Below are 8,865 nucleotides of genomic sequence, written 5' to 3'. Positions count from 1 at the left end.
AGGTTAGGTTAGTAGTGCCAGGAATCGATATACCACTCCATTACTTACCGTCACATTTCCTGTATCGCATATAAGTCATAATGCCATTATTTTGTTCTTGGCTTTCGCTAACGGTATCAAGCCACAAATCAAAATGAAGAATAAAACATCCAATCAATGTTGGTGTTATTATGCATTGCACAGCATTAGAGAGCACCCATCAAGGTTTTCACTATGAATGATAGCATTGTTTATTTGCATTAGCACCCGATTCACTAAAGGAATTATGCAAATCAGGTATCAGCTCAAACATGCCCACAAAGTCGGTTCTGACTGCAATTTGGGAAGCACAACACAGCTCTTGATGATATGCCATGTTTTATTGGGACTGGATATACGTGTAAAGTGTGCTTTTGCACACCGTGTGCTGATATATGTTTGATTTACTCCATCATTTGTTCGATTACTGCTAATGTGATTGCTAGAAAATTTATATAAATTACTATTTTAAACCAAATTCAGTTTACTACCTGCTTTGCGCTGACAGTGAAGTGTTCATTTTTATGTTTTGTGAATAAAGTGCAACCTATAATACGTACAATTTAAATACGAAGGTGGCACGTTTGTGCTGAATTGAATGAGAATGACTTTAAATTTAAATGTACGGCAGTGGTGTTTAGCACCTGATTAAACTCGATTGCCTATGATTAGTGAATAAAACGCAGGTTTTTGCACTAAAATGACTACAGTAAGTACGCTTAGTGGATTTATTTTCATTCTACGCTATGATTCACCTGCAAAATAAAATGGTGATGAAACAAAGCAAAAAGACAAAGTGGGTGTAGTTAACGCTCAGCAGTCAAACCAATCCAGAAAAACAAGTAAAAGAAAATCAATTTACACAATCTGGAAAAGACAAAACAGCCATTGCCTAGGCTTTATGGAGAGCTAAAAATGTATCCGGAGTAAATAATTCAGAAGCCATTAGTGATGCTTTGTAGTCGCATTTATAATAGGAAAGCGAATGCTTGCATGAGTAAGCACCCATCAAGGTTTTCACTATGAATGATAGCATTGTTTATTTGCATTAGCACCCGATTCACTAAAGGAATTATGCAAATCAGGTATCAGCTCAAACATGCCCACAAAGTCGGTTCTGACTGCAATTTGGGAAGCACAACACAGCTCTTGATGATATGCCATGTTTTATTGGGACTGGATATACGTGTAAAGTGTGCTTTTGCACACCGTGTGCTGATATATGTTTGATTTACTCCATCATTTGTTCGATTACTGCTAATGTGATTGCTAGAAAATTTATATAAATTACTATTTTAAACCAAATTCAGTTTACTACCTGCTTTGCGCTGACAGTGAAGTGTTCATTTTTATGTTTTGTGAATAAAGTGCAACCTATAATACGTACAATTTAAATACGAAGGTGGCACGTTTGTGCTGAATTGAATGAGAATGACTTTAAATTTAAATGTACGGCAGTGGTGTTTAGCACATGATTAAACTCGATTGCCTATGATTAGTGAATAAAACGCAGGTTTTTGCACTAAAATGACTTCAGTAAGTACGCTTAGTGGATTTATTTTCATTCTACACTATGATTCACCTGCAAAATAAAATGGTGATGAAACAAAGCAAAAAGACTGAAAAAAACAAGTGGGTGTAGTTAACGCTCAGCAGTCAAACCAATCCAGAAAAACAAGTAAAAGAAAATCAATTTACACAATCTGGAAAAGACAAAACAGCCATTGCCTAGGCTTTATGGAGAGCTAAAAATGTATCCGGAGTAAATAATTCAGAAGCCATTAGTGATGCTTTGTAGTCGCATTTATAATAGGAAAGCGAATGCTTGCATGAGTAAGACTCTGTGGAGGATAGGACCCATGATTGGACACGTTTTTTGGCACAGTCAACGGCCGTTTTCAATGTGCATGTGTTTATTTCTATAATGAGATCAGAGAGTTAAATATTTGGTATTCCGCTCGTATGGAACAGGTTGCACAGTGTCACTGTTAATTAAAGGCAGTTTCTACTAATCCAGCAACGCTTCCTGACTAGATTTCGGTTGTCCCTCAAGTAAATTATCTTGAGCACTGATAGTCCCTCTCCCCTCTCGCTCTCGTTCAGTTTCTCGTCTCTGTCTACCCACTTTTCCTTTTACTACTCAGGGTATTAATCATGGTTGGCATTTGATTGCAAGACTTCAGGAATTGCTGACACAAACCCAGATCCTTTGTCATGATGCTGTTTCTCTGTAGAGATTTGCCACATTATAAACTGCTCTCAAAGGAAAACATAAAAGTTAATCATATGACAAGCTGTGTATCTATCTAGCGGTCTAAAGTCTCTGTGTAAGAGTATCCAATCAGGAATTGCTGACACAAACCCAGATCCTTTGTCATGATGCTGTTTCTCTGTAGAGATTTGCCACATTATAAACTGCTCTCAAAGGAAAACATAAAAGCTAATCATATGATCATCATCATTAGGATAAAGAACGGAGGAATCAATCTTTCACAATCAAAGGATTTGGGGAATGCAATGCATTTTGTACCAGAGTTTAGCTTTGTACGTCGAAAGCCTAAATAACTCTAGCGCTGTAAAGAAAGAAGAGAGTCAAAATATAGTCAATCAATATTCCACAAGAAAAAGACATGCTAAAGTGGAGTTGGCAATTATAGAATAAGTGTTTGGGTGTGTGTATATACGTGTTTGCAGTGTTGCAGGCTTGACTCGGACAAGTTAATTGAGTTTGGAGAAGAGACCATAGGCCGTAGGTTTACAATAGCACTCTTAAGATGAACTGTTATAGGCAAGAAAACATGCCTGCCAGGGAACAGACATTTGGATAGACATAAACAGTTTATTTAGAAAGCCTCCGCTCAGGCCAAAGTGCATTATATTGACAGCTGTTATAGTCTGAAATTGAATGCAATCTGGTGCAATCTGTTGCGCAGTAGACATAATGCATCCATGGAGTTTTTTTAAATCAACATCAAGATTTTTTTGTAAACATTTATATGAATAAATAAGGGGAAGTGTGTTATATCCTTAAGTTTGCATATAATACTGAGTCACCATTTTGCCTTCACCAGTTCATTTGAAATGATCCTTCATTGTGACGAATTATTATTTTTTTCTTTCAACTAGAAACTATTTTGTATATTTATTATAGATGTCTAAACTGTTACATACACACATACTTTTATAAGATTTCTATTTCAAATAAATGCTATTTTTTGAACATATTATTCATTAAAGAATAACCTACTGTAAGAAATATTAAGCATCACAGCTGTTTTTAAAATTGATAATAAGAAATGTTTCTTCAGCTCCAGATCAGCATATTAGAATGATTTCTTCTTCATGTGACACTGAAGACTGGAGTAATAGCTTTGCCGTTACAGGAATAAATCACATTTCAGAGTATGTTAAAATAGAAAGCAGTTATTTTAAATTGTAATAATATTTCACAAAATTGCTGTTTCTAGTGTACTGTGTACTGACAATTACTAGATTGTTTAGGCATAAGCGTTCCATGGAAAAATGTCTGATCTAGTCACAAGTTTTCTCCCATGTGCAGCCACCAACACGCACCATTGCCATTAACCTCACCCACTAGTCCTCCGTCCCTTTAACCACGACACAGATGAGATGGTGCCCTAAAGATTTTGCCGGCAGCATCAAAACAAATTAATCTTCAGATATTTCTTCGATCCAGGATACACCACCGAGCCCTCACCCCTTAAGGTCTTCCACGCTCCTTCATGTGACCAATTGTAATCTTTCGCATTTCATTTGCACGCACATTATTATTTATATCGGCTAGATTTACTGTGAGTGATGGCACAGATTGGATTCTGGTCAAGGGCTCGGGCAGGTTGTGGAGGGAGGGGAGGGGGTTGGGAAGAGGCTCAGGTAATTATAATGGAAATGAATGTGGGTCTGGGATGAGGCAGAAGCCCGGCTGCTGGGAGGGCTTTATTAAATATGGAACCACTGTGATCTGATCAGGGCCCTGAGGATATTGACCGCCTCGGAAGGAGATAACGGTAAAGAGGGCAGGGGAAACGACAAGCTGATGGATGTATTATTTGTGTAAAGGTCTGATCGACGAGGCGGGTGATTCGTTTACAGAGGAGGAATCAGCACGTTCAAATTTGATCAAACCCCCCCCACTGTCCTTTGGTACCCCCCTCTGTACCCTCGCCTTTGGCTCGGTGCTCTGAAGAGGAGGCCACAGGTGATCATCAAGAGCCAGATGGCCTGCATTACCTTTATGAATAGAATATGAATGTGAAGCTCTGGCTTTGCGGAACAGACGTCTGTGGTTTTCTTCCAGGGGTGACGCTGTGAGATGAGGGTCAGGGGAGTTATCCTAACAGGTCCTACACTGATCTGACTTGATTTTTTTTTTTTTTATGGATTTGGCTGAAGATGCCTGCTTTTACACAACCAGAATATTGCACTTAAGGTTATTCAGCATTTTATTTTATTTTATATCATTTTCAATCGATACAAGTACCTGTTGTGTCTGAAGAATGTGTTCTAAACACTAGGCCATTCACAACTTGTTTTATTGTTCCTTACATTAAATCTGATATCAAAATGTAATCTATGTATACTACTCGTCAAAAGTTTGGAATATTTTTTTTAACCAGTGCTCACCAAGGCTGCATTTATTTAATCAAAAGTAAAAACGGTAATATTGTAAAATATTATTACAATTTAAACTAACTGCTTTTTATTTTAATGTATTTTAAAATATCATTTATTCCTGTGATGGAACAGCTGAATCACATGAACCTTCAGAAATCATTCTAATATGCTTATTTATAATATGCTGAAGAATCATGTGGCTCTGAAGACTGCAGGATTGGGTGCTGAAAATTTAGCTTTGACATCACAGGAATTAATTAAATTAGAAAATATATTAAGATGGAAAAAAATGTTATTTTAAATTGTGCTAATATTTCACAATGTTATTCTTTTACTGTATTTTTGATCAAATAAATGCAGCATTAATGAGCATAAGAGACATCTTTGAAAAACACTTAAAATCTTAATTATTCCAAACGTATGACATAAATATCCAGCTATTTTAGTTATCTCACAACTTGCATAAAAAGAGCTCTGCGGGACACAAAGCGATTAAGGTTTGAGCTACAGATGAATTGATGACTCCATTATGGTCAGGCTCATTATGGTTAAAGGTTGATGCCCATTTTCCACAAGTTGATATGATTCTTTAGGGTTTTAATGAAAAGTATGTAACATAGTTTGGTTAGAATTTCTCAATGGTAGTGTAAAAACACTTTTTTTTTCAATAAATTTTTTTTTACACTGTCAAAAACAGCTCTATTCAGATCGCGCCGTTTTTGTAGCATTTCCCTTTAAATGTTAATGAGCTCTGCTGACCCCGCCCCTCTCTTCCAAGCTGCTCTCAGAGAGACTGTTTACTTTGTTTACTTTAGCCGCATTCATCGTGAAACTTGCTAATTAGCACATTATTAGGAAAGGCGATTTGCAAAGATTCATTACAAAACATTATACTCACTTCTGTAGATGAGGCTGGATCATGAATGACACATTTATGAAGATCGGGGGTGCATTCCCTTCAGAAACAAACGACCGCCCCTCTCTTCCAAGCTGCTCTCAGAGAGACTGTTTACTTTGTTTACTTTAGCCGCATTCATCGTGAAACTTGCTAATTAGCACATTATTAGGAAAGGCTATTTGCAAAGATTCATTACAAAACATTATACTCACTTCTGTAGATGTGGCTGGATCATGAATGACACATTTATGAAGATCGGGGGTGCATTCCCTTCAGAAACAAACGAAATTCACTGCGTCTTCAGCGGCTCAGTCACACAGACAGGCATCTGAGATCGGCTCGATTTGAGAAAGGTGAAAACATTTAACGAAATAAAAAACATTTCAGTTCAAACAACTTGTAAAAGTGCAAGTAGCATCCTATGACCCCTTTAAGAAAATGTCGCAGGTGCAGAAATTACCATTAAGATTCTGTAAAGTCAAACATGTTCTTCTTTTTAAAGAAATACCTCGGCTCCCTGGAATTCAAGCGAGAGCTGGACTTAAAAAGGAAAAATGTATTCCCAGCTCAGCGTAGTGTGTTGGGCAGACACAGGTCAAGCACTCATATTAATAAAACCCAAAGGGCTCTTGGAACCACTCCTCTACTCCACCCCAAGGCCAGAGCAGCCATGTTCGTGCAAGAGGGAGAGCAGAATATCTTTGCTAAATCTGATCTTGTTAAAGGCCACATTAAATATTGATCAACTCTGAAGATACTCAATGAGGCTAGTTCTGCAGTCTGCCGGTGTGAGTTATGATCGGATGTGATGGGCCGGTTTGGGATCCTGCGTGGAAGTCCAGAGAGAGGGATTGCAATGAAGATAAACGTCAAACCACAACAATGTATGTTGAAAACTGGATACAGACTGATTCTGGGCCTGTTCATGAAGAACACTGTGCAGCTTTTGAGTATTTTTTTATGATTTAAATAGTTTTGCTTAATCTTTTAGTTTATTAAGGATATCTATAAAGGAATATTACAGGTTCAGTACAAGTTTAGCTCAATCAATCAACAGCTTTTACAGTGTAATTAACCGGAGAATTACCACACACACAAAAAAACATTCCTTGCAGTACGGTCAATCTTAATATGAGGTTTTCTGTTGTCATGGCAACAAAGTTTTAAAATTGGATATAACTTTGCACATACATTATAAGGTTAGTAAGTAATTTATTCACACTAAAATCATGTTAACATGCATATTGTTTATATCTTGTGGCTATACTATCGACATTTACGGATTGGCCTCATTCACTTCCATTGAAAGTGCCTCACGGTAATCCAGATTTTTGCTTTTTTAAAGAAAAGGAGAGATGTTTTTGTGGAAATCAGCATTATGCCACAAGTGCTGTCAATTGAGCTTGTTGAACATACAATATTCCTTAAGCGATTGTGGTTTCATAAGCTTGAAGGGAAACTTCTGAGATCTAAATCAATCCTCCCTTCTGTAAACTATTTTAAACATCTATTGCTCGAAGATAAGAAAGAACAAGTCAGCTCAAAACTCATTTTCTCTTATAACAATACCGTACACTGATTTTCTTTCCCGTAATACCATTGAAGTCCAATATATGAATCCAGCCACCCACATATGGATGTAATTTGTCCCACATAGCTGGGTTAGCGGAGTAAGCTCCTCATCAGGCACCTCCAAAGAGCAATCAGAGGGAGATGAACACCACACTTTAGCTTCACTGATAAAGGAAACAATTCTCTCAAGTGAGCCCAAAATTTGTTTATGTTCAGTGTGTGAAAGAGAGCTTTTTTACCGGATTAGCCGAGCGATTGTCTGCGACCAAACCTGCCTGGTGATAAACACTTGAGACACTAAGAGAAGTGTGAGGAGAGCAAGAGAAAGAGTGGAGAAAAGCTCTAAAAAGTCCTCCTCAAGTTGCAGCTGTGAGTGAGTCTGCTGTGAAGCTGCACATTTTTCCAGACTCATTTATCACAGTCAGCGCTGAGGAGGCGACCGGAGGCCTTGTTGTGTCTGTTGTATTAGCAAACACACCCTTGTTTCACACCCTCCCCCAATCGCTTTGTCCTTGTACTTGCAAAAATGAGGGAAATATGGTAAAAGACCATATCTGGCACTGTGTTTTCTGGTAATACATTGAAACAAGTTGTTCCGTGTCAGACAGTGATGTTAAGTCATATACTATTATATAATATTTGGTAAGTATTAAAAAGGATGACCTCATACAATTACTTATGCAAATTACATTTATGCATTTTGGTTGGTGTTTTTTTCCCCCTGAAGAAATTACTTTTTATTCAAGGTATACATTTTTGTTCATTTATGAGAATTAAACCCATGACCTTGGTGTTGCAAGTGTAATTCCTGCTGTTTTATTTTAACAGCATTTTACAATTTTTTTTATTATTTTTAATAATAATAATAAACTATACAAAATCAAATTAATATATATATTTATTTAAATGTTCATTTACATAAAGCTGAATAATGCAGATTTTATTACCTTATATTAATTGAGACGTATTAATTTATATAATTTTAAACCGCGTTTTACTAATTAATAATAATAATAATAATAATTTAACTTCAATGGATGTTATGCAAATGTTCCTTTATTATTGAATTATTATATATTACATTATGCATATATTATATAATTAAAATATTATTAAATAATTAACATATATGGGTCAAAGACGAAAAAGGGTTTAAGCATAAAAACAATACTGCTTTAAATTGTTTTTCAAAAAAAATTTTTTTACGTTTTCTGTTTCATTTAACTGTATTTTTGTTTTTGTTTTTCTGAGCAAAAAATAAATATCATACATTTTCCCCTGATTTACAGAAGACACCCACTAAAATGTCATTCAGTGTAACAATCTTGTCAGGCATATTTACAACAAAAATCTATTTATGACATTAAAAAACTAATTACATTCACCCCAAATACTAATTAGTTGTTATTTTAAATTTTTTTAATTTGCCACTATCCTAGGTTTTGCCCATTTGTATATACATTACTTCATATAATATTTGTACTTCTGAAAATTAATGTCACATCGCTTTAAAATAAACTATAGAAAGCAAAAATGTGATTAAAAATAATAATAAAAAAGCTTAAACTATTCTGTATGTATTTATATTAATTTTTAACCTAAATGGACATGAATTTTACTAAATTATCATTTTAGAACCATATTACGATCATATACTAAAACTTTTGAACTGCCCACACTGAAACTTAGATTCCTTGGTATTAAAGTATTGTTCGTTGTGTGTGTGTGTGTGTGTGTGGGGG

The sequence above is a fragment of the Sinocyclocheilus grahami genome, unplaced genomic scaffold, assembly GCF_001515645.1.
Source record: "Sinocyclocheilus grahami isolate Dianchi unplaced genomic scaffold, SAMN03320097.WGS_v1.1 scaffold161.1, whole genome shotgun sequence".
In the NCBI taxonomy this organism is placed as follows: Eukaryota; Metazoa; Chordata; class Actinopteri; order Cypriniformes; family Cyprinidae; genus Sinocyclocheilus; species Sinocyclocheilus grahami.
This window is presented reverse-complemented; position numbering follows the sequence as displayed.